This window comes from Balaenoptera physalus, assembly GCF_965194825.1.
Source record: "Balaenoptera physalus genome assembly, chromosome: X".
Lineage (NCBI taxonomy): Eukaryota > Metazoa > Chordata > Mammalia > Artiodactyla > Balaenopteridae > Balaenoptera > Balaenoptera physalus.
Genome location: NC_138903.1, coordinates 123,322,488 through 123,348,075, shown reverse-complemented (window position 1 = coordinate 123,348,075; position 25,588 = coordinate 123,322,488). Strand labels below are relative to the sequence as shown.

The window sequence follows — 25,588 nt, the reverse complement described above, 5'->3', positions numbered from 1 at the left end:
AATATATTAAAATAACTTTCACATCAGCTTGTCACAGCTTACTTTTTTCATTTTCAGTGCTGACAAATATGCATTTAAATAAAATACCTCATGTGAATATTTAATGTATTTTATAAATATTATAACTTCTATAGACAAGTTAAACTAAGCACCCCCGTGACCTTAGGGTCAAGTGTTATACATTTCTATTAGTGTTGGGCCATGTGCACTGAACAAGGGATCAGATGACTGGGTCCCAGCTTCTCCAATGTGCCTCAGTTTCCTCATCTATAAAATAAAGATATCATTAGATGATCACCAAGATGTTCTATCTGACTTTGAATATTTGTTAGAGCAGGGGTCCCCAACCCCCGGGCTGCGGACTGGTGATGGTCCGCGGCCTGTTAGGAACCGGGCCGCACAGCAGGAGGTGAGCGGCAGGCAAACAAGGGAAGCTTCATCTGCAGCTCCCCATCGCTCGCATTACCGCCTGAACCATTCTCTCTCCCCCCGCATCTGTGGAAAAATTGTCTTCCACCAAACCGGTCCCTGGTGCCAAAAAGGTTGGAGACTGCTGTGTTAGAGAACAATTCTAAAAGTCAGCACATTTCAGGAAGTCAGTCTTCATCTCAGAGTACTATTATTTGCAAGGACAATAATAAAGAATACAAATATTAATGAATATTCCTAAGGACTGAAAGAAATATATAGAATTGCAATGTGTTTGATTTTTAGATCAGAATACATTTGGATTCTTTGTGGCCATCTCCTTTATTCATCCACCTCCTTGCCAATATCTCTTTGCCTCACTCCCCAGCAGCTTTTTCCATTTCAGTACAAAGCTCTGCCCCTTTCAGGTCACGACTGATTGACCTTGCTTCCATTTCAACATGGTTTTTTTGGTAGTTTCCAACGTCTCTTTTCTTGCCCATTTTAGAACAGAAGACTTGCAAAATCGTGGTGTTTGCAGATTTCTAATCTTCTGATTTAGTACTTAGCCAGAGCCTAAATCACACTTTAGTAAAGACTTACTTAGGGATTAGTTGATAGCAACATTTAAATGCTTTCCATTTTGAAAAAGCATTTAAATGGATAAGTAATGATCACAAGTTACAAAGGCCACTTAAAAGATGAAAGAGAGTGAATTTGGGTTTATAGATGCCTTTATTCTCCTTTCCCTGTAATCCATTCTCCTAGCAAGCAGGGGACAAGGGTCTATCTAAAAATTTCCCAAAGTCTCATCTTTGTTGTTGTTGTTGTTGTTGTTTTTTAATTTGTTTATTTACTTTTGGCTGTGTTGGGTCTTCGTTGCTGCAGGCGGGCTTTCTCTAGTTGCGGTGAGCCGGGGCTACTCTTCATTGTGGTGCACGGGCTTCTCATTGCGGTGGCTTCTCTTGTTGAGGAGCACAGGCTCTAGGTGTGTGGGCTTCAGTAGTTGTGGCACGTGGGCTCAGTAGTTGTGGCACACGGGCTTAGTTGCTCCGCAGCATGTGGGATCTTCCCGGACAGGGATCGAGTCCGTGCCCCCTGCAATGGCAGGCGGATTCTTATCTACTGCACGACCAGGGAAGTCCCCAAAGTCTCATCTTTGGAGCAGCAACATTGGTATGATCTGAAAGCTTGTTAAAAATGCAGAGTTGCAGGCCCTATCCCAGTTCTACTGAATCAAATCTGCATTTGAGCAAGATCTCAGGTGATTTATCCATACATTAAAGTTGAAGAACCTCTCGTCTAAAACAGGAGTCTGTTGTGTCACCCCAATGGCTGGCTGCTATTTATAACATCCAAATCCTTAGGGAAACTACCTTGCTAATTCCTCTCTTTCTACCACAAGGCCATCTGTGATTCATAAGCAGGAACTTTATCCTCCAATACTCATTTCTTCTTCCCCTACCCCTTCCTATATCACAGACTAAGCACACACCTGGGCACATGAGGAAAGCTCAGCAATATCTTATTTGATTGGACTAAAACACAGTGGGGCATCTGTAAAGTGTTTCTCCAAGTCTATTTAGATGACGTCTCTGACACAATAAACCCCCTACTGCTTATTCAATTGGCACCCAGTGGGTAGGCACCTGTTTCTTTTTATTTCTTTTCTTCTTTTGAAAATCAATAAATAGTGTGTGATATCGTTCTTAGAGATTAAATAGAATATTGTTGCAAACTTTATTATAAAGTTAATATTTCAATATTTATACCCCAAAGTAACATTAGAACAAACTAAGGCATCAAGGGAGGCATCAAGTTTTACTCATGAAAAAGGGAAACTGGCTATTCTTACTTAATGAAATAATACCTCAATATATTTTCAACTTTTTGAATCAAGCAATTGATTTTATATGTTGGACTACTTTTTTGTGTAAGATTTTACTGTATTATTGGAAAATTATAATTCTAATTTTATTCCTTCAATGATAACCTTCATTAAACAGTGGTAGATAGTAGATAGATTTGATATTTCCAATTATACACCCTACCTTTTGCCACATGACTTGCAGTGTCCACCGATGGCAGAAGTGTACTTTCCAATCCCCTTGCCACCAGACTTGATCATAAAACTTGCTTTGGCCAGTGAAATGTGAGCCAAGATGATGTGTGCCACTTCAGAGCAGAAGCTTTAACAGGCATCTCGAGCTTCTGCCAGCTCTCTTGTCTTTCCTTTTGGCAAGAGAATGGCATGTCTCAGATGGTTCCTGCTTCTTGCACCCTGAATCCTGGAATGAAGGAAGATATGAAACAGTCAGCTTAATCTGTACCCAACATGTAAAGAGAAGGAGAAATAATTCTTTTTTAAATCCTTGAGGCTTGGAATTATTGATTACCTAAGCAAATATAGAAAAAGCTAAATAACAAAACATTTTGTAATCACCATCCAATTTTCTTAAATATTTAGTATTTCTGATTGTGGCAGAAAACATAAAATGGCCACTCATAATCACTCATCCTGGTGTAATTCCTTCCCCTGAGCGTGGGCAAGACCTGTCACTTGCTGCTAAGCAATAGAATATGGGAAATGTGATAGATTGTCCCTCCCGTGATTGTTTCATTGTGTAAGATTTGCCATAGAGACTCCCGCTTGCTGGTTTGCTGTAGTTAAGTGACCAGTTTCGGAGATCCCATGCAGCAAAGAACAGTGGACAACTTCTAAAAACTGCGAGCAGCCGCTAGGAGCTGAAAGTGGTCTCTAATTGTTAAGGGGCCTTCAGCCAAGAGTCCATAAGAAGCCAGGACACTGTACTACAGATGTAAGGAAATTAATTCTTCCAACAATGTAAGTGACCTTGGAAACAGATTCTTCCCTGTTTGAGCCCCTAGATAAGAATGCAGTCCGCCTGACACATTGATTTCAACCTTGGGAGACCCTGAGCAGAAGAGCTAGCTATGCCAGACCTGATCTCCTGATCCTCACAAATTGTGATATAATAAATGTATATATTTAAGCCACTGATTTGGGGGCAATTTGTTACACAACCATAGAAAACGAATGCACTGTCTATGAAAACAGCATTTGTTGAAAATTCAGAAATGTTTAAATAAGAAAATAAATCATTTATAATTCTGATATTCAGAAACTATTTATTATTTTAAACATTTTAGTACAATTTCAGAGTTTCTCCTATACACAGTCTATATCTATCTTAGTCTATCTTAGAAAGTGCATTTGCAAATTTGCATTCTGTATTCTCACAGATAGTCATAGCATAAGCTTTCTACCCCTAGGAAGTGAGTCCCTTGAATGCAGAGACTTTGTTTTAATCATTAGTACATCTCCAGCATCTATAATAGTGCCAGACACGTAATAGCATCTAAATATGTATTTGTTGAATGAATGGTTGAATGAATTGATGTTTTACATCTATAATAATTCTTTGTAAACTTTCTTCTAGTGGTTGCATAAAATTCCATAAATGGAGTGATTATAATTTACCTAACCATTCCTCTGTTTTAGATTTGTACTTGATACTGACATACGTATTTTTAAATTATTCCATTACATATACTTTCTTCTAAGCCAAATATATCTTTCTCCCCTCTCCCTCCTTTCCACCCAATATTGCAAAACAGGAGTATACCATGCCTGGTCAGAAAGAGGCAAGCACAAAGCTGAACGCACATCTCCCACTGCTAATATAAGAAAATATAGACCATCTGAGTTAGGAAGGACCGGAAAGCAAAGGTCGCACAGCCAGTGAGCAGAGGAATTGAGATCCTCATTTTTTCCATCTAGACTATTTCAAAGGCTCATAACATGCATCTTGCTTCTCTAATTCAGCTTCGGCCTTATTGTTAGATTAATCTTCCTATTATACAAATGAAATTATGCCTATCCCCTTCCTGTAAAACCCAATAATAGATTCTCATTGCCTACAAAATAGTGTCCAAGCTTTTAAAAAGTCACACAGGGCCCTCCTTACTATCACCTCATCTATACTTTCAGCATTGTTTTCCCTAAGTTCTTCCATATTTATTTATGGCTCTCCAGTCCACCAACCCTGAATGCACGATGTGTTAATGAATTCTTGTACTCTCTTCCCCTATTGTTTTTTCTTTGACCTGGGATGATTCTGCCATCATTCTCTAGCTATCAAAATGATTAGTATTCGGATGTATGACAGAGACTGTCATACAGAGTGAAGTAAGTCAGAAAGAGAAAAACAAATATCGTATAATATTGCTTATATGTGGAATCTAGAAAAATGGTACAGATGAAGTTATTTGCAAAGCAGAAATAGAGACACAGATGTAGAGAACAAACGTATGGATACCAAGGGGGGAAGGTGGGGTGGGATGAACTGGGAGATTGGGATTGACATATACACACTACTATGTATAAAATAGATAACTAATGAGAACGTACTGTATAGCACAGGGAACTCTACTCAATGCTCTGTGGTGACCTAAATGGGAAGGAAATTACCTAAATGGGAAGGAAATCTATAAAAGAGTGGGTATATGTATACGTATAACTGATTCAATTTGCTGTACAGCAGAAACTAACACAACCTTGTAAAGCAACTATACTCCAATAAAAATTAATTTAAAAAAAAGAAAAAAATGATTAGTATCCTTCAAAGTCAAGGTGCCTCCTAGTGAGTGAGTGACAGTTTTCCTTGAGCCTCTTTGTGAGAATAAAGAATTCCTGCTTCTATAATTCCATTCTGTCCTGTGTTACAAAATATATGACTAGCTCTTCCACTAGATGGATTTCTCCTTGGGGGTAGACACTTGATTAAACGAAACAGAAAAGGTCCCTGCTTTCATGAAGTTTACATTCCAGGAAGGGAAGAAAAACATTAACAACTAAACAAACTGCTCTGTGATATGTTCTCAGAAGATAAACTAAATCAAGTTAAAGGGACAGTGAGTAACTGGTGTCTGTGTGTGCATGTGTATATATACATCCATGTGCTACTTTTATAGTGTGATCTAGGTAGACATCTCCAGTTAGATGGCATTTGAGCAGAAACAAAAGGAAGTGAGGGGGTGAGCCATGTGACCATGTGGAGGAAGAACATTCTTGATTTTGAGCGTAGAAATGAAATTATCTGACTCATGTTTTTATAGGATCACTCTGACTGCTCTGTTGAGAATAGATGGTAGAAGGTCAAGGGCAGAAGCAGGGAGACCAGTTAGAGAGTCGTTACAGTAAGAGGTGATGGTGATTCACACTAGGGACATAGTGGTGGAAGTGGTGAGAATATATACAGTCAGTTTCTGAATGTATTTTGAAGGTAGAGACACTCAAATATAAGCTACCCACTAGAATGTGAGCTCCATAAGAGCTGAGAAATTTGTCCTTTTTGGTACTGCCTTATCCCCAGTAAGTCAAACAGTGCCTGGCACTTAGTAAGCACTCAATAAATACGTTAGTTGAATGAAGAGCCAAACTAACAGCTAATTGATGAAATATGAATTTTATGTGAATGTGAAGAGTCAAATATAACTGTAGTTATTGACTAGAGCAAGTAAAAGAATAAAACTGCCAGTTATGAAGATGAGGGTCACTAAGGTTATTGCACACCTTGGGGGGACTGGAAATTAAGATATCTGCCTTATACATGTTAGTTTTGAAGTGTCTATTAGAAATTTAAATGGAGTATCAAGTAGCAGTTAAATATATGAATTGGGATTTCAGTGAAGAGGTCTGTATTGAAGATATATATCAGGGAGTTGTCAGCAGCATATACATGACACTTAAAGTAATGGAACTGGATTAGGTCATGTAGGTATCAAATGTGAATAAAAAAGAAAAAGAATCTGATGACTGAGCCTTGGCCCCCCCAATATTCAGAGGTTGGGGAGAAGATGAGAATCCAGCAAAGGAGACAGAAGTCACCGCCAGTGTGGTAGGAAGAGGACAGCGAGAATGGGTCCTGAGAGCTAAATAAAGAAAGTGTAACAAGGAGGAGAAAGTGAGATGAAGACTAAGAATTGAACATTGGATTGGATGACAGAGAGGCTGTTGGTGGCATGATAACAGCATATTTTGCAGAGTAGTGTTGGTAAAATCCTGACTGAAATGATATAAAGAAAAAAAGTGAAGTGGAAATCAGTGGGTGTAGATAACTGAAGGAGGTTTTTGTTGTTGTTGTTGTTGTTTGTTTTTTGGAAAAGACAGCAGAAAAACAGAGATCAAAATATACTAAGATTTATTTTATAGGCTTACCATGAGGCTCCAATTTGAAAATGCTTTGTTAAATGTCAAGTATTAATGAACAATATCTCCTTTAATTTTTTTAATTCTATGACACAATTCTTCTCAAAATCAGTCTATGTGGATATTAAATGTTCTACTAATAATTAGACACCATACGATTATTTCCAAATTAGCTCAAAGTAAGGTTCGTTTGGTCCTCTATTTGTCAAACTATGACTGTTTTCTGTATAGATACCTGCCTCCTCGACTAGACTGTGTGATCCTTAAGGGTAGGAACCGCAGTTGATTCACGCACATTCCCACAGCCTACTACAAGACTAAGTACAGCATAAATCAGCAATAACTATTTATTAGAGAAATAATTGAATGATAAAATGAATATTAATATGGATATCAATGTGTAAAAGAATGAAGACTAGGTAGGCACTTTAACATCTTGCTAAAGTTATAAAGTAAGCTTGTTTTCTGTGTTGCTTGGAGATGCCTGTTGGCATGTTAGACAGCCTGCCAACACAACCAAGATATGCTTGCAAGGTTTCTATTTGTAATAATCTCAGATCCACATGAAATCGATAGTGCTACCCCAAGTCAATGAATCCTGCCACAACAAAAATTACTCTGCCTTTTCCTTGTATCACACAAGGCAAGTTCAAATAACCTTTAAGGAAATATGCTATTACATCAATAAATAATGTCAAACTTCTCCATAAACCATTACACAGTCGCTACTGCCATTACCACCTGCCTCTCTGCAAGGAAATATGGAGCCATCAGAATATTGCATGTGATTAGGATAATATTGCTACTGGGACTTCTACTGTGTCCCACCTTTCTTACATACAACTAATGGAATCTATTCACTGGCGCTAAAAGAAATGAAGCCTAATAAACAACAGCAACATGAATTTCATGAGAAAGAGGGAACTTGGTGGGTAATAATCATCAGGAATAATTTGAGACGTTTTTATTGCTTTTATATTAAATGACTGGTACCAACTAGAACATCCTTAACCTTTCTCTCAGCTCACAGCTGTATGGTGAATAGCTACTTCATCTGCTATAAATACCTATAAATTAATTTAGCTCTTCGACTGCTGGGTAAATTCCATATTCTCTATGTGCACGTACAAGGAAAGCAGCTAGTTCCTTTCAATCCAAGAGAGAAAAACTGATCACTGTACTGTATGTGTCATTTTCAGAAAGACTTGAAACTTTAACCAGCTGTCCCTTGTTTCCTGATTGAGCCTCGGATATCTACCCTAAGGGACAAAAACAGCAACAGAAAATCCATGTTTTCTCTTAAGCTTTGGAAACGCTTTCCGTGATCATGGCAGTAGATATCACTTCACTATTTTGTTTTGTTTATATGCCTTTTTCAAATGTCTTTGTATCTCCTGAGCATGCCAGCAGAGGAAGGGCAGTGGAGCCCATGGCAGAGAGGATTAAAAATGAACTCAATTTGCTTCAAGAAAGATGGGAAGGGGAGGAGTACAGGTGAAACAAAACTGACTGTGAGTCGAGAATTGGTGAAGCTGCGTGATGGGTACATGGAAGGTCACTATACTATTCTCTTTACAGTTTTATATGTTTGAAATTCTCCATAATATAAAGTCATTTCAAAACCTAAATGAACCACAGTCTACGGCACATGAGCACATGACATTTATTGAGCATTTAAAATGTCTCAGACCCTGTTCTGGGCACTGAGGAAAAGCTAAATAAGCCACTATACTAGTGTGGAAAGAGTTAATAACTTAGTGGATTTAATTAAAACACTAGTTAAGTTATAAAATACTTATAGATAACTTAGTATGTGCCAGGACTATGTGATCTCATTTAAACCTCATTATGACCCTGTTATCTCCGTAACAGAGGCTCAGAGAACTTCATTGACTTGAATAATGCCATAGAACTTGAAAGTGACTGAGCATAGATTCAAGCCGAGGTCTAATAAACTCCCAATCACACGTTCCTAAACACTAAGATATATACCCAGTCCATAGTTACTGCAGCACTAGAAGAAATCTTTGTCAAGGAAACATGTCTTTGCGTAACAAAAGGGCCCTACTGATTTTTCCCATACAAAGTCACAAAAAGTAACGTTGTTGACCAATTCCAATTCTCAAACAGTTTTCCTTAGAGACATTAGGCTCAAACATGCATTGTCTGTAGGATGTAACAGAAGCAAATGATCTCTAATTCAGCAATTTATATGTCATCTGCTTCAATGAGTAAATTAAGCCTGTCCATCTGAAATAAAAAATATGAAATTCATTAATAATACCATTATCAATCTTAATATTTTTCCAACGCTTTTTATTTTTATTAAGGCTGAAAACACATCTTGGCCCATTTCAATCTATATTTTCTGAAAGCATCTCATTTGTGGACCATAGGTCTCCTTGTTTCAGTCTGTCTGATTTTGAACTTGAAGTGAACAGTAAGAGCATTCACTTGCAGAGAATGCTCTGTTCAAACTAATTTTAAGCATAATTTTAGCAAAGCCGTAAAATCATACGAGCTTTTTCCAGGCTCAAGTACAATTAGAGGCACTATTTTAAAAAGGCTTTAATTCTTCTTTGGAAAATACTGGATCCAATTTTTTAAAAAAAAATCAACAAACAAAGCTATGCTTGTTACTTGCTCAAAGTGTGGTAATATAAATAGCAACACTACTTTGGTTAAATGTTTCCTAATCATCCTGCTTTGTGCAATTAAGAACACACACACACACACACACACACACACACACACACACACACACACATATATTCACCCCTTACAGTGATTTAATATGTTGCAAAGAGAGTGTTTGCTGTACAGGATTCGAGATGAAACACCTATTTATTTTAAATATATGAAGCAAGAGAATAAAGATAAATGAAGGAGAAAGGAGATGGGAGCTTAGTCAACACCCTGATCAACAAGAAAGAGTCAGAAACTCCAGTACACATGCAGCTATGTATATGGAGGAGAAAAAATAACTTAAAAATATGATCTCACACTTCTTTTCCTTGAACAAAGCACAATTCTGGTTTGAATACAAACTTGATGTTAGGCCCAAGATGAACTACGTAAGAACTGAGGGGCAGAGATATCATTTGTCCATCTAGGGTGGAAAGAATTTAGAATGTATTGAGATGTTTGAGTTCGTAAATAGTCACTATGTGTTCAATATCATAAATCTTAAGTGAACAGTTTGATAAACAGCTTACAACTTTATAGAATCCAGTGATGTGCTGAAAAACACAGCTCTCTGAATAACAAAGCCATGATATGTAACATTTGCTGATTTCCATGGTGAAAACACTCCCACCAATGGCCTACTTCAAGCTACTGATGTGATAACTTTGAAAGGAGAGTTGTAAAAAGATGCACACAATTGGCTTTCTCAAGCTGGTAAGAGCCAGTGCCAGCACACCCTTATATACATCCATGTAACCTAATATGAATTAACTTATGAAATAGTTTCATCAACTAGAAAGTGACCCAATGCCTCATTCTAGCCAATTCCTACCCCCATAAGTAATCCCTGTTCTGATTTCTGTAACTATACATTAGTGTCCTCTGTTCTTGAAGTCCATAAAAACGTATTCATACTATATATCTATATCTATATCTATCTATATCGATATCTGTATCTATATACACATACATACTCTATTGTCAGCTTCTCTACCTAACAAGATATTTTCAAGGTTTATTCATGCCTTTGTATATATCAGTAGCTAACTCTTTCTATATTGCTGAGTATTATTTTCATTATACGAATATACAACAATTTGTTTATCCTGTTGATGGACTTTTTTTCAGTTTTCAAGCATGATGAATAAAGCTTCTATAAATCATACTTGTAAGAGTCTCTTTGTGGCAGATACTTTCATTTCTCTAGGAGAGATACTATTATGAGGATTTCCAGGATCATGTATAAAGTACATGTTTAACTTTCTAAGAAAATGCCAAATAGTTTCCCCCAATGAGGATAACATTCTGCATTCCCATCAGCAAAGTATTAAAGATGTGGATACTTCACATCTTTGCCAACATTCAGAGTTGTCAGTCTTTTTAATTTTAGCCATTCCAGTGGGTGTGAAGTGGTATCTCATTATATTTTGAATTTGCATTCCCTGATGACTAATGATATTGAGCAACTTTTCATGAACTTATGTCCAACTTATATGGTTTTTTGGTAAAGTGCATCTTTATGTATTCTGTCAAAAAGCCAGAGTTGTCTGGCTTTTCTAATTTAATGGAGGAATACTTTACATACTATAGTTATGAATACTTTATTAGTTATATATTGAAAATATCTTGTCCCACTCCATGGATTATCTTTTCATTTTCTTAATTATGACTTTTGATAAAGAGAAGTTCTTTATTTAATGGAGTTCATTTTATTATTACTTTTTATTTTATACGAAGTGTTTGTGTATCCTAAGAAATCTTTGCTTAACTTGTGAAGATGCTTTACTACATATTTTTTACAAACTATAGTTTTAGTTTTTATAATTAGGGCCATGATTAATCTCAAATTAATTTTTGCCTAGGATGATATGTAACATTTAAAGTTTTTTTCCTTCCATACATAAATATCTAGCTTTTCTAGCACCATTTGTTGAACATACTTTACTGTTCTAGCCAAATTGCCTAGAAAATTTTTAACAAAATCAATTCACCATGTCCAAGAGTATATTTCTGTACTCTATACTGTTCCTTTAATCTTGTGTCATATCTATATCCTTAGGACAATGCAATCTTGTCTTAATTACTATAGCTTTATGGTAAGTATTGAAATCAGAGAGTGTGAATTTTCAAACTATCTTTTTAAAATTGTACTCATTACTCAAGATCCATTGCATTTCCATATACATTTAGAATCAGTCTTCCAATTTGTACCAAAAAACAAGCTGGGATTTTGATTAAGATGGTGAGAGGTATATAGATCAATTTGAAAATAACAGGCATCTTACCCACATTGAATCTTCCAAATCTTGTACAGGATTTGTCTCTCCATTTATTTGATTCTTCTTTTTCGCAGCAATGTTATGTAGTTTTCAAGATAGAGGTCTTGGGTGCCTTCTTCTAGATTTAGTTCTAAGTACTTTACTTTTTATTATTTGATGTTATTGTAAGTGCTAGTTATTGTAGTTTTTTCAATTGTCCTCTGCTAGAATAAAAATATATGAATATTTTTATACTGACCTCATATCCTGAAAATGTAATATATTTACTTGTTAGCTTTAATTTTTTGTAGATTTCTTAGGATTTTCCATGCAATCAATAAATTTGAAAATAAAGATAATTTTACTTCTCTCTTTTCAATCTGTCCTCTTTAACATTTTGTTTCTGGCTATACTGCATTGGCTAGAATATCCAGTACAATATTGAACAAAAGTGGTGAGAGCATGCATTTTTGTCTTGTCCTTGATCTCAAAGGGAAAGTGTTAGCTATTAGTCATTAAGTATGAAGTTACTGCTAGAAATTCCTTAAGTGCCTTTGATCAGGGTAAAGAAGTCCCCTTATATTCATAGATTGCTAAGTATTTTTTATCACAGATTGTTGTTTAATTTTTCCAATATTTTTTTCCTCCATCTTTTGAGGTAACAATACGGTTTTTCTCCTTTCTTCTTTTAATGTTTGGAGTTACAATGATTGCTCTTCTTATATTAAACTGAAATTGTATTCCTGGGACAAATTCCACTCAGACATGAAGAATTATCATTTCTAATTTGATAGTACTTTATTAAGGATTTTTGCATCTATGTTCAGGAGAGATATTAATCTATAGTTTTTTTTTTTCATGACAAGTCTATCAGATTTGGGTATCAAGATTATGTTGTCCTCAGAAAACAAATTGAGATGTTTTAATTATTCTATCTTCACAAACATTTTGTGTAAGACTGATGTTGTTTCTACATTCTGTGTTTCATAGTATTCACCATTAAAACTATCTGGATCTGGAGTTTTGCTTTGCTTTTCTGAGAAGATTTTTAATAATGAATTCAATCTCTGTATTAGATACAGTGTTATTTGGATTTTCTTTTCATGCAGAGTCAGTTCTGGTAAGTTGTGTTTCCCAAGGACTGTGTCCATTTTATCTAAATTGCTACATTTATTAGTGTGAAGTTGTGCATAAAATCTCCTTATCATCATTTTAATCAGTGTAGGATTCACAGTAATGTTTCTTCCTTCATTCCTGGTATTTGTAATTTATGTTTGCTCTTACTGTTGTTGGTCAATATTGCTAGGAGATTAACTATTTTGTTAATTTTTTTCAAAGAACCAAGTATGGATTACTTTTACTGATTTTGGTTTTCTATTTCATTTATTTATGCTTGATAATTTACTTCCTTTAATATATTTTGGTTTTAAATTGCTTTTCTTTTTCTAGCTTCTTAAGGTAAAAGTTTAGTTCAACAATTTTAAACCTTTTCCTATTCTAGCATAAACATTTAATAAAATGGTTTTCAGTTAGGTGGTGACTTTGTCCCTGAGGGGATATTTGACAATCTCTAGAGACATTTTTGGTTGCTACAACTGGAGGCTTCTCTATCAACTTGTTTTAGGGCCTCCATTATTTCTAATGTGAAATCTGCTGATATTCATACCATTGAATATTCATACCATTTTTGGTATGAATATGAACAATTCATACCATTGTTCCCCTGTACACAATTTGCCATTTTCCTCTGGCTGCTTTGAAAATGTTCTACTAATAATTCATGTTACACAGTTTAACAATGTAGTTTGATGTTTTTCAACAAATATGGGAAATTTTTAGCCATTATTTTCTTTTCAAACATTTCTTTTCTCACCTATTCTCTCTCTCTTGTCCATTGGGAGAGGTATATGTATGTACATATATGTATATATGTATGTTAGATGACATTATCTCACAAATCACTGAGGGTCTCTTTGTTTTATTTTTCAATTCTTTCTCTCTTCTTCAGATTTTTTAAAAAATTTATTGATTTATTTTTCCTTCCATTGATCCTTTCTTCTGTTAATCCTATGCAGTGCTTTATTTTTATTTCAAATATTCTACTTTTCAGTTCTTGAATTTCCATTTATTCTTTTTTTAATAGTTCTCACTTCCCTGCTGAGATTCCACATGCATTTTTCTCATTATGCCCATCTTTTCCTTTAAGCACTTGAACATACTTATAATAGGTGTTTTAAAGTCTCCATCTTCTAATTCAATTCTTTAAGCTACCTCAGGGAATGCTTCCATTGACTGCTGTCCTCACCACCACCATAATAAGTCACATTTTCTTGCCTTGTTACATGTATAGTTATTTTCTTTCATGTTTTTATTGAAATAAAATACATATAAGATAAAATTCACCATTTTAACTATTTCAAAGAGTACAATTCAGTGGCATTAAGTACATTCACAATGTTGGCCCCTTCCAGCTTCAAGTCAGCAATGGTGCATTAAACCCCCCTTGGGTTTTGACCTTTCTGACCTCCTTTTCTACCACCAGTTAGAGAAGATGCTCTGCTTTTAAGGGCCCATGTGAATAGATAAGGCCCACTGAGTTAATATCCCTATTTGAAGGTCAGCTGTGCCATATAACATCATACAATCATGGCAGTGATACCTCATCATATTCACAGGTTACAGAATAAGGGTAGAGTATCTTCAGGATTTTAGAAATCCTGCCTACCATACCATTTATTGATCATCTATCGTGTACTTGGCACCTTAAGTGTTAAACTTTAATTTGTGACAAGCCTAAAGATATGTATTGTTTCTACTTAATATGTGGGGAAAATGAAGTAGCATAGACATTAGAAGTATTTGTCTTTATTTACCATGTGCTTGAGTTGTGTTTCAACTCTGGCTTGGCTGACTCCAAAACACATGCCATTAATTGCCATAGTGTATTAATCCCCCAATATTTAGGTGCTGATGTGTCAGGAGCCAATTTTAGGTAATTGTATGGTAGCATTTTATAGAGGATGATATCTGCAAAGATCATCAAATTTAAGATTTTATTAAGCAAAAAATGACTGAAAATCTAAGCCACTTGATTAATGCTTCATTTTGCTAGTTTTTAAATGCTCCTGGCTATTATTAACCTAAGTAATATTTCAATTAATTTAGCATGGTAATAAAGTCTTAGGATTAATATTACTTTAATCAAAAGTAATTCTTTTTTTTTTCAAGTCCAAAGGTAATTCTTAATGAAACTATACTAGAAAGTAGACCAAGAAGAGATGAAAGTTTTTGGAAGGGAGAATTCTTGGCTTGTGGTTGTGGGAAGTGAGAATGACCTAGGATACAAATGCTCTACAAAATTGACCACGTTCCATTTAGTTGAATGTATAGAAGAATGTGATGATCTTCTTACCTCAGGTTGTATAGAGTTTATATTCATATATGCAAATGAATTCATCTTTGAAAATGTGGGTTAATTAGCATATAAAGCAAGCTGTTTGTAATTGGCCAGTTCAATTCATATTAATAGTAACCAAAAATACTAAAGGAAAATAAAGGAAACGTAAATGGGGATAAAACGTAAATTCAGGGGATAAAATCAAATCACCCATGAAGATTTTAACTGAGCAATTCAGAAAGAACAGTGCTTTAAAAAGTAGGTATTGCTTGGAAAAATCCTAGAGGCAGCAAAAGTCAATGTACCAGGACTTCCAGTTTCTGTTCTGACATGTAAAGTGCTTGAAATTCGTCACTCCTGTCTTTACAGTGAGAAAAAGCTGGACAAACTTAAAATCAATGACTTTCAGAGAATTGAGCTCTCAAGATGAGATGTCACTGCAAAACCCAGAAAGACAAGAACATCCAGAGAGAGACAGGACCCAAGGTTTACTTACCTGGAGAAAAAGCCACTGAAATCCATATGCTGTAGGAACATTTAAATGGTAGTTTGGATAAATTGCTATAAACTGAGTATGGACTAGAATAGGAGTGAGAAATTCCTGGGGGGATCACAAACTTAGGGGGAACTCTCATGTTTACATGGACTTTCACCATAGGAATTCTACCACATTCTCAAGATGAGGATCTGAGAAAGAGCCTCTCTTGGCTCTGGCTTGGGAAGAAGAATAGTCATTGTGAAATATGTCCATCATCTTTTCCATAACAAAAACCAAATTTCCAGGAAAAATCACTTTGCCAGAGCTTTAGCCTAGAGGCAGAAAATAATCCCTCCCCACTCCAGCCTCTTCCAATCTTCCTACCTCACCTAAGGGAGGAAAAAAAATAGTCAAGAGGGCTCAGGGTTTCAAGGAAATAAACTGGAAATGCTGTAGCCAGGGAATGGAGAAGAAGACAGGGAGAGAAAAAAATCGGTATGCCTGGAGAAATTCTTGTGAAGGTCACAGCCCAGAGACAGGCCAGCCAATGGGCTGAGATATAATCAGAAGATTATGGAACACCCCTCTCCCCAACACCTTACCACCTCATCATTGGGGCTCCAGTGCAATAGCTGAAAGAGCTGCGAGATACAGACTCCTTGCAGAAGAGTAGTCAGAGAAATCCAAAGTCAGGAGGGGAGATAAAAGCAAGTATGCTAGGGGAAATTGATGTCTCTGTCCCTTATATCTACAGCAAATATAAAACACAAGCTGAACTCCTAGCCAGAGAAACATAAAACCTCACACAAAAGGCCTACTTACTTCAGTCCCTGTAACCCAGTATATCATGTGAGACATTTAACTAAAAATTGCAATGCATGCTGAAAGGAAAAAAAATTAATAAAAACACAGTCTGAAGAAACAAAATTATCAGAGTCAGATATGGCACAGATTTTGTTATTATCAGATGGGGAATTTTAAATAACTATGATTAATATATAAAGGGCTGTAATGGAAAAACAGGACAACATGAAAGAACAGATGGGTAATGGAGGCAGAGAAATGGAAACTCTTAATATAGAACCAAAAAGAAATGCTAGAAATCAAAACACTGTAACAAAAATAAGAAATGCCTCTGATGGACTCATCAATAGACTTGACATGGCTGAGGAAAGAATCTGTGAGTTTAAAGATAGGTCAATAGAAACTTCTAAAATGGGAATTAAAAGGGGAAAAAAGGAATGAAAGAATAGAACATCGAAGAACTGTGAGAAAATTCCAGAAAGTATACAATAGGAATATATGGAAAACCAGAAAGAGAATCAAAAGAGAATAGTACAGAAAAAATATTTGAATTAAAACTGGATGAAAACTCTGCAAAAATAATTTCAGACAACAAACCACAGATCCAGGAAGCCTGGAGAACATCAATCAAGAAAAATACAAACAAAAAAGCAAATAAATTAAAAAAAAATACTAGTCTTATCATATTCAAATTTCAGAAAATCAAAGACATAATGTACCATTTACAATAGCAGTAAGAGGACAAAATAACCAGAAATTAACTTTACAAGAAATGTGCAGAACTTATTTAGAGAAAACTTTGAAACTCTAAGGGACACAAATCATACTTAAATAAATGGAAAGACAAATCTTGTCCTTGGTTAGGAAAACTCCATATTGTAAAGCTGTCAATGTCCTTAAATTAATCTATAAATTTAATTTCATCCTAATCAAAATGATAATGTGACTCTTTAAAAAAATTTGCAAACTGATTTTGGAAAAATTAAAATGTGAACATGCAACTGAGGTGGAGATGGGGAACAAAACTGAAAATAAGGGCTAGCCATGGTAGATATTTAAATTATTAATAGGTTAGAGTGGATAAAGCAGTGTAATAATCATGTCAAAATGATCAAATATAGAATAACAGAGAGCCAAGATAGAACTCCAAATGTGAATTTATAATAAAGGTACAGTGTACACATGCACACACACCTGTACACACACATACACACATACACACCATGCATTCAGAGTCTAATTGGACTTGCCATGATATAGACGTTGGTCGGAATTATTTTTATCACCTGACCCTTATAAACTTCAATTACTAGTGGGCTATAATTATGTTCTGGCTTCCCAGAAACTAGAATTAGTTTCATGTCAATGTTCAGTCTTGCCTGAAATTTCTGATTCTCACCTTTCCCCAGAGTACTGTTATCCCAATAAATACCTATAAGCCTTCTTTGGGGAAGACTATGAGGAGAAAGCTCACAATGTACTTGTGTCTTTCCTTAGCAATGCCAGATTATTTCTTCATTCATGGGGCTCTGGATCTACAAAATAGCTTAGATTTGAGAACTGAGCCATAGTTCACATCTGTCTGTTGTGGTGGCTCAGGTTCAGCCTCTGTTGACAAGATCCAGTTATACAAATCAGTTAGCTTCTTAATGAGGCATGTGTTGATTTCATTTTCTGGAACCCCATAACTAATGAACCACAGCCAGAGACCTTGGTATGTAAGGCCGCATCTGGGGATCTCATCACCACGGGGGGCCTGCTGCTTGTTATCATACCCATCCCTGCTTGGTTTCTGGTAGTTTACTTTGGAAGGACACTGGAAAGTGGTCTACACTCAGCAGAAAGACATGGATGTAACATGGATGTTGACCCTCTCCCCTTCTCCCTCTGTGCAATATTATGTACTAGTCCCCCCTTATCCACAAGGGTTACGTTCCAAGGCCCCCTACTGGCTGCCTGAAACTGCAGATAGTACCAAAGCCTACATATACTGTTTTTTCCTATACATACATACCTATGATAAAGTTTAATGTATAAATTAAGCACTGTAATAGATTAACAGCGATAACTAATAATAAAATAGAACAACTTTAACAGTATACTGCAATACATGTTATGTGAACATGGTCTGTCTCTCTCAAAATATCTTATTGTACAAATTTTACGTCTTTTCCATCTTAACTAAGCACTTAGCACTTACTGTGGCTGTAACTTTGCAGTTTGAGGCGCAACAGCAAAAACTAGCACAAATTTCTTTTTCCTTCTTCACAAATTTACAAATGGAAGATTCATTCTTACTGTATATCTTAGCAAATTCAGCATACAATTTTTTTCTTTGCTTATTAAGTCAAGAACTTGCACATTTTCACTTAAAAGAAGCACTTTATGGCTTCTCTTTGGCATATCTGAATTGCCAGCTTCACTACTCTTGCGCTTCAGGGCCATTATTAAGTAAAATAAGAGTTACTTGGACACAAGCACTGTGATACTTCGGCAGTTGATCTGATCCTGAGTGTCTAACGGGCAGGATCTGCTGGACAAAGGGATGATTCAACTCATTCCAGATGGGACAGTGCGGGATGGCATGAGATTTCATCACCCTACTCAGAACAACGTGCAATTTAAAACTCTGAATTATTTATTTCTGGAATTTCTTATTTAATATTTTTGGACCATGGTTGGCCACAGTAACTGAAACCGAAGAAAGCAAAACCACAGATAAGCCGGGGGAGTGGGGGAGGGGACACTACTGTACTTTGTGTCAGCAGAAAGAGACAAGGGAAACAATTCCAGTAGCAGTCTGCCACAATAGCTTGAAACCTAAGCCAACTCACAAAAGCGACCAAAATAATGAGTTCTGTTATCTCCTAGTCCAAAATTCCTCCCATTCAATAGTGACAACAAACAGGACAGGTAGGGCAACTTGAATTCAGGCATACTTGATTTATTTATACTTCTTGTGACCATGGAGGTAGTAGGAAAAAAAATGGCAGGTAGATATCATGCTTAAAGTGCTCTAGATAAATGCTTCTCAAATACTAGTGTCATATGAATGACCTGGGGTTGTTTTAACGTGCAGCTTCTGAGTCAGTATGTCTGGAGTGGGGCCCAAGATTCTGTATTTCTAACAAGCTTTCAGGTGACGTTGGTCCAGGGACCACACTTAAAGTGACAAGGATCTAGAGCACCCTGGCTCAGTGTATCACTTTTATCTACCACCCAAGACTCCCCATATATGATTTCAAGTTCTATGTTTTCTTCTAATCCTCTCACAATCCATCTTAATTTTCTCTGAAAGCTAGTGCTGACAAAATCACATATACTTCTGTCCAGGATTACTAATTATCTCATTTCCATGTTTTTTTCCCTAATTACAATAGCATTATCATGAAGAGGGGTTTCCAAAACAGGGGAGTATGGGGGAAAGTTTATTATTACCTACGTCTTCTTCTCTACTCAGTAAAATTTTAGTTCTTGGCTTGCCTTTGGATCACAAAAATGTAAACATTCCTTATCCTCCCTCTTTCATCCTTCATCTTACATGTATTTTCATTTGTCTAACTGGCCAAAGCCAATTCTCCTAAATCCACCAAGTTAACACATTCTGTTTGAGCTAATGGAACACACAAAATATTTCTGAGCATGTATAATTACATAATTATAACTTGCCATCACCATTAACCAAATACATTCTATGTACTTATTATGTAAACTAATACAATTCACTCCTCCAATATAATATCTTTTGCTTTCATAGGAAGGGGAAAATAGTTCCTGAAAGAGTATATGATATACTTGAATCATTCCTAAACCAGTACCTTAGTGGTAATTATGTGTCTTGGAAAGAAGAGTTTGTTTCCGTTTATCTATTATTGCATAACGAACTACCTTATAAATCTGTGGCATAAAACAAAATTAATCCTTATCTCTGATAGTTCTATTATTTAATGGGATCAGCTGAGTGGTTCTCACTAGGGTGTCTCATAAAAGTGGCTTCTTCATTCTTATGTTTGGTGCCTGGGCTGGGAGAGTTGGAACAGCTAGAGCTGGTTGGGAACCTCTTTCTCCATATGGCTCTCATGGGCTTCCTCACAGCATGGTTGTCTCAGAGAAATCAGACTCCTTACATGGCTGTTGGCTTTTCCCAGATGGAGTGTTCCAAAAACCCAGGAAGAAGCTGCATGGCTACTTATGATTTAGCCTCAGAAGTTACACAGCATCACTTCTGCCATATTCTATTGGTCCAAGTAGTCTGGGCTAATCCAAATTCAAGAAACTGAAGGGAAGAGCTCCATTTCTTGCTGGAGGCAAGACTTATACATATAGGGTGGGAAGGAACTGAGAGCAGCCATCTTTAAGATAAACGACCATGACTCCTAGAACAGAACATAGGCAGAACACACCTTGACATAAATAGTAGCAATATTTTTTTGCGTCTGTCTCCTAAGGCAAAAGAAATAAAAGCAAAAATAAACAAATGGGACCTAATTAAACTTAAAAACTTTTTGCACAGATACCAAAGGGGGAAGGGGGGGTGGGATGAACTGGGAAATTGGGATTGACATATATACTCTACTATGTATACAACAGATAACTAATGAGAACCTACTGTATAGCACAGGGAACTCTACTCACTGCTCTGTGGTGACCTAAATGGGAAGGAAATCCAAAAAAGAGGGGATATATGTATACATATAGCTGATTCACTTTGCTGTACAGCAGAAACTAACACAACAGAGAAAAGCAACTATGTTCCAATAAAAATTAATTAAAAAAAAAAAAACCTAGAGCAGGTGTTCTCAGAAATGGAGATTATACCCTGATATGATATAGCAAGAAGGGCACTTCACCTCTGTGGTAGTCTTTCCAAAACTTAGACATAACACGGATCCCTTCATGAAATAAACATCAGAAAAACCCAGATCTGGAGACATTTTCCAGGATACCCGGCTGGGACTATCATGGAAAACAAGGAAAATCTGAGACACTGTCAGAGACCAGAGCAGACTGATGAAAAAGACAACCAAATTCAAAATGGTACCAGAGACTGGATTCTGGAACAGAACGAGGATATCAATGGAAAAATTGGTGAAATTCAAATAAAGTCTGGAGTTAATAAAAACAAAATGAAACAAAACAAAACTTCTGCGCAGCAAAGGAAACCATCGACAAAACAAAAAGACAACCTACTGACTGGGAGAAGATATGTGCAAATGATGCAATGGACAAGGAGTTACTATCCAAAATGTGCAAACAGCTCATACAACTCAATATCAAAAAAACAAACAACCCAATTAAAAAATGGGCAGAATACCTGAATAGACATTTTTCTGAAGAATACATACATATGGCTAACAGGCACATGAAAAGATGCTCTACATCGCTAATTATTAGAGAAATGCAAATCAAAACCACAATGAGGTATCACATTACGTCTGTCAGGATGGCTATCATCAAAAAGTCTACAAATAACAAATATTGGAGAGGGTGTGGAGAAAAGGGAACCTTTATACACTGTTGGTGGGAATGCATATTAGTGCAGCTACTATGGAAAACAGTATGGAGGTTCCTCAATAAACTAAAAATAGAACTACCATATGATCCAGCAATTCCACTCCTGGGTATATATCTGGAAAAATCAAAAACAATAATTCAAAAAGATACATGCACCCCCATGTTCATAGCAGCACTATTTATAATAGCCAAGACATGGAAGAAATCCAAGTGCCCAATAACAAATGATTGGATTAAGAGATACTATAGATACTATCTATAGATGGTATAGATAGATAGATAGATAGATAGATAGATAGATAGATAGATATACATACAGTAGGATATTACTTAGCCATAAAAAATGAAATACTGCCATTTGCAGCAATGTGGATGGACCTAGAGAATATTATGCTTAGTGATATTAGACAGAGAAAAACAAATATCACTTATAAGTGTAATCTAAAAAGCAATAGAAGTGAATGTGTATGCAAAACAGGAACAGACTCACAGATATAGAAAACAAACTTGTGATTACCAAAGGAAAGAAGGAAGGCAGGAGAAACAAACTAGGGTTATGGTATTAACAGATACAAACTACTATGTATAAAATAGATAAGCAGCGAGGATATACTGTATAGTACAGGGAATTATAGCCATAGCAAAGTGACAAGAGTGAATGAATATGTCATGATTGTCTGAATAAACTTCTCTAGGGGCCATTTTACAAATAATGAAACAAAAGTGCAACAAGATTAAGTAAAACTTTAAACGGTGCACAGCTTCTGTGTGCTGCAACTGAGATCTGATTCCCAGTCTACCGTTTTTTTTCTGTTTCTCCAAGCAGCCTCACTTAATGAAGTCTAAAAAAGGAAATTATAGCTATTGTAATTGGCTGGAATTTGCTGGAGGGCATACAGGAGTATAATAGTAGAAGGAAGTCATAAATGGTCTAGAGCTGAAACCAAGAGAAAGAGAGAAGCTCAGATAGAAACGTTTGGGCCCTAGAGAGATCACCAGCAATCCAGTCTTGTTCAGGGACGTCCATCACATGTCAGCTGGAGTAAGGGTCCCAACCCCATTATGCCTGCCTCCATAGTTTGTGTTCTTTCTGCTATACCAGGCTAGTGAGAAGTCATCACACCTCAGTCAAATAGGACTGGATCCAGGGTAGAGTACCAAGACCCAGTGCTAATCCACAGGCAGACTAATAAATATAAATGATCATTTCTGTTGACCATTTATTGAGTGTTATATTAGATTGGCATTTGGCATCCCAATACTATCTTCACCCCTTTCCATGCTCTTCCCTGTATCTTTGGGGCAGGAAGGCTGGAAACATTTCCCAGATCCTCTTGCCAGAAGGGTTCTAATTTAGAATCTACTAACGGGAGGATTTTGTGTAAGATTTAGAAGGATGAAGAGAAAGAAAAGCCATTCTTTTGCTTGTGGTTTTCCTGACTAAATTCTTGCTGATATAAAGACTCTTCTAGGCATCTCCTAAGAGTTTTGGACACTTTAATCATCCTGTTAAGCCCAAGACATTGGTGTTATTATTTCCATTTGAGAGATGAAGAAATTGAAGCTCAGAAAGCTTAACTGATTTGCCCAGGGTCATTCAACAAATAGATTCCTCAACACGGATTCAAATATGGAGATCATACTCTTTCCTACCATTCAAAACTGCCTATGAGAGTAATGGTACGGGTGTGAGCGACACAGGCAAGATTACGGGAGCCCTGTAAGAATCCTCACACTGTGCTAACTGTTCTGGAGGAGCAGAGGGGCAAAGAAAGCATGCCTTAATCACCTGAGGAGCATTTAAAAGTTTACGTTTTAAAATTTCACTTCCCTCTTCAACAAGGGTGTATTAGAATCTCCCCTTGGGAGGTGATGGCAGGGAATGGTTAAAGATTAGAGATTTTTCAATAAGCTTTGATTTAAATGTTCTCTAGACAATTCTGATACAAAACTCTGGTTGCAAACCAGGGTTGTAGATCTACCATGTAGTTAGTTTATACTAGACAGAATGATTCACCACCACTCCCATCCCGGGTATGGTGGCAATTCAATAAGCCCCGTTCAAACCTAATTCAGGCACTGCGCAAAGGTTAAGTTTTCAGGTAGAGAGAATCAGTGGCCTGATCTGAATGAGGCTGATGGTGAAGGATTCTCACACAGAAGATTTTCAATAAATGTTGTTGACATCTTGCTCACCCTTGGAATAGTGTCTAAGAAGATATGCTTTTGTCTTCTTTCCAGTAAGCCCCGATATAGTCTGTCTGAGGAGTAACTGTCATTACAGCATTACAGTGCAGCAAAATAGGTGTGGAAATTCAAGTTACATTTTATTCAATTGAAAATGAAGCCTAGAACTTTAATCAAATACTTCTCAGACACTTTCCAGAGAAGCAAGCTTAATGTGTCAAGTAACTCTTCAAATAGAGTCACTGCCTGCATTACCAGAGTCTGTGCTAGACAAAAACATTTACCTTTGCAGCCTATCTTCATTTTGATTTCTGCCAGATTTGTGATTCCCTATTAGCAACCTGCTCTGTATCCACAAACTCTATCTCCCTTTCAGATAGTCTGTTAGGGAACATTAAGGAGTTAGTAAAGAATCACTCTTTGGATTCCTAATTCTGCTTTTATGTATTGTCAAAGACAATGGTATTTGCCTCTTATCTTTAAATTACTTCTGCTGATTCCTTTATTCAACAAATATCTTATGAAATATTTATTTAACTTGTAGTATTTGTCAGGCACTGTGTTAAGAAATAAGGATAGGTTAACCTCAACCAATCCTGGCCAAATAGATGTGGCCCTGAGAAAGCTTTATGCACGTACACATGTGGTGGGGGTTAGGTGTAGGGACACCTGAAATTCACATGACCGAATGGGCAAAGTGTTAGATCCAATTTAATAAAGGAGCCTATATTTAGTCTGCCTAAACATATAATTCTATTTCAAAAGGGTTGTCATTAAAAATATTTATAGAATGTTTACTATGTGTATAGCCTTGCCCTAGAGGCTAACATTAAAAAAAAAAATTTAGTAAGAATCAGTCCCTGCCCTCAAAGAATTCAGTCTGGGGTGAGCAACTGTTGGATAAAATAAGATAAAAGGCCATACACACTCATATATAATATATCCACTCTACTAGAAAGGTCAGGGACAATATTTGATTTTGGTTTTGGAGAATAAAGGGGTTTTGACAGACTGAAGAAGAGGAGAGTGCATTCAAGAGAGCCTGTGCAAAATCACTGATGCAGGCTCCAGAATGATAGTTTCTGCTTGAGACTGTGGATCTCAATCGGCCGCATAGTAGAATCACCTGAGGCCCCCTAAACTAAATGAGGAAAAGTAAAACTTTCCAACGTAGGTGAATGGGTTATATCAGTCCTTCAATATTATTGAGGTAACCACCCAATTCTTTGAAAAAGAAAACAAAACTGTCCTTGTTTTACAAATGTAGTCTTTACAGGACCAGAGGTGTGGCTCCAAAAATAATCCAAAGCCCATCAATCCTTTTACCACTCCCAAAACCTTCCCTATTTCTCTTAAGAGGCTTGTAAATATTAAACAAACGGGAAACAAAGTCATCCTAGGAGGAACTTGCCCGTACCTTTCAGATGAATATGTCCTATCTGGTCTTCTCAGGAACCCTTATCTCTGCCATCTTTTTAAATGCAAGTTTTAAAAAAGAGGGTAGGGACTTCCCTGGTGGCGCAGTGGTTAAGAATCCGGGTTCAAGCCCTGGTCTGGGAAGATCCCACATGCCGCAGAGCAACTAAGCCCGTGCACCACAACTACTGAGCCCTCATGCCACAACT

The 25,588-nt window shown here is 36.5% G+C and overlaps 2 long non-coding RNA genes across 2 annotated transcripts in view; one reads left to right on the top strand and one right to left on the bottom strand.

The window, feature by feature from the left end:
- Positions 1–25,588, top strand: part of LOC309652043 — a 605,073-nt gene that overhangs the window by 133,221 nt on the left and 446,264 nt on the right. The window lies entirely within an intron of this gene.
- Positions 1,072–25,588, bottom strand: part of LOC309652033 — a 1,052,931-nt gene continuing 1,028,414 nt past the window's right edge. Inside the window, exons 2-3 of the long non-coding RNA XR_014258521.1 lie at positions 10,290–25,574; positions 1,072–9,315 (exon numbers count right to left, since the gene is read on the bottom strand). This is a non-coding gene — a long non-coding RNA (uncharacterized lncRNA). The remainder of the gene's footprint in view (positions 9,316–10,289; positions 25,575–25,588) is intronic.